This window comes from Fonticula alba, assembly GCF_000388065.1.
Source record: "Fonticula alba strain ATCC 38817 unplaced genomic scaffold supercont2.7, whole genome shotgun sequence".
In the NCBI taxonomy this organism is placed as follows: domain Eukaryota; order Rotosphaerida; family Fonticulaceae; genus Fonticula; species Fonticula alba.
The window spans coordinates 2,069,911-2,071,593 of record NW_009242977.1 but is presented as its reverse complement, the minus strand read 5'-3'; positions in this window follow the sequence as shown (position 1 = coordinate 2,071,593).

The window sequence follows — 1,683 nt, the reverse complement described above, 5'->3', positions numbered from 1 at the left end:
GGTCCCCGGTCCCGGGCCCCCGGCCCCCGCCCCCGCCCCCGGGCCTTGTCCACGCCAACACTGCCCTTCCCCATGCCCCTGGTATACAAAGGTGCACACCTCTCGCTATATGGGCCCGCGCCGGGGGCACGGGTCGGGACGCGGGGACGCATTCTTGATCCGCTCAGGTCTGGGATCCCACCGCTGTGGGTGTCTCATCACGGTCGACAAGGGCCGGGGCACGCAATGCGGGCCACTGCCCCCTCCGCTAATAGGGAGGGTGGCCGAGTTGACCAGCGTGGGGGCGAGGGGCGAGGACCGGAGCCGGGCCCGGACAGCTCACACGCCCTGGCCCCCGATCCGGCTGCCGACCGCCGCAGCGCTCGCCTTACGGGGGGGGGGGGACGGCGTGAGGCCCGGTAAAGAGCAGGGGGAGGGCGAGGCGATCCGGGTCGGTAGGTGGGTGTACGGAACACGCCGGGGCGGAAAACCCGGCGTTTTTCTTGGCCAGAGCCGCGGCCGGGGCGAAAACGGGCCTGACCACGGGGCGCCACTGTCCGCGTGTCGAGCGCCCTTGCCAAGGGCGGCGATGGGAGCGGCGCCGCGCCTGTGTCCACACTCGGTGGCGAGGGGTGGGCGCACGGCCAGGCCCAGTAGATGAACCGCAAAGCGGGCAAATGCCCGGGTCATGGCTCCGGATGTCCCATGGCCCTGGGCGATCGCCCGGGGGAGGGTCGATCGTGTCGGCCGGCCGAGCAGCCGCCAGCTGGCACCGGCCGGGGAAAAAAAAGGGCTACCGGCCTTTCCCCCGGGGAGGACGCCCTTGTGGCCGCTGTCCGTCTTCGCCGCTGGGGCTTGCGGGATGGGATCGGTCCGGGGGGCGTGGGTGCCCTGCCCGAGCGCGGCCCCCTGTCCCTTCCCAGCCCCCCGGAGCCGGCCATTGGTGTTCTCTCATCACGAACACGGCCCCCCCCCCCCGCCCCTCCTCCCCCTGCTGCTCCCCGAGGACGAGCCCGACTGGGGAGCCTCTCATTAGCGCATCATATCTCACACTGGCACAGGACAATACTCGATTGCACTTTCTCTCTCTCTCTCTCTCTCTCTCTCGCGAAGGGGCCTGGGCAGTGGCGCATTGGCAGTGTGTGAGGTGCCGTGTCGATAGGACCGGCGTGCGCATCATGAGAGTCTTGTTTGTGTTTTAACCCCACACCAACTTCGTGCGGGGGTAGCGGGCCCGGGGGGGGGGGGGGGGGGGGGGGGGGGGGGCGGCATCCATGCGCACGACCACTCCGACGGCCGGCCAGAATGTAGCACGAGCTCGCAGTTCGCATCCCCCTTCCGGGAGGGGAGGTGGCGCCAGGCCGGGGGTGGGGGGGAGGGGCGAGGTAGACGACCAGTTCACGCTCTGGCTCGGCACCGCGACATCTCCGCCGCGCCTCCCCGGTCCAGCACTTCCCTGTCCCTCGCGCGCGGGACCGGGGAACTTCGTGACCAGGGGGGATTTAACCACTCGGCGCGCACGCCGACATGGCAGACGACCAGTTCACCAGGGGCCACAAGGAGAGACCGAGCAAGAGCCAAGTGCCTGGGCCGAAAAGTAAACCACAAGAACCGACGACGCGATATTAAGTCGGGGTCATGTTTGGGCCGCGAGATGGGCTCGCTGGCGCGACCGCTACCGGTCCACTGGCCGCCAGGTCAAGA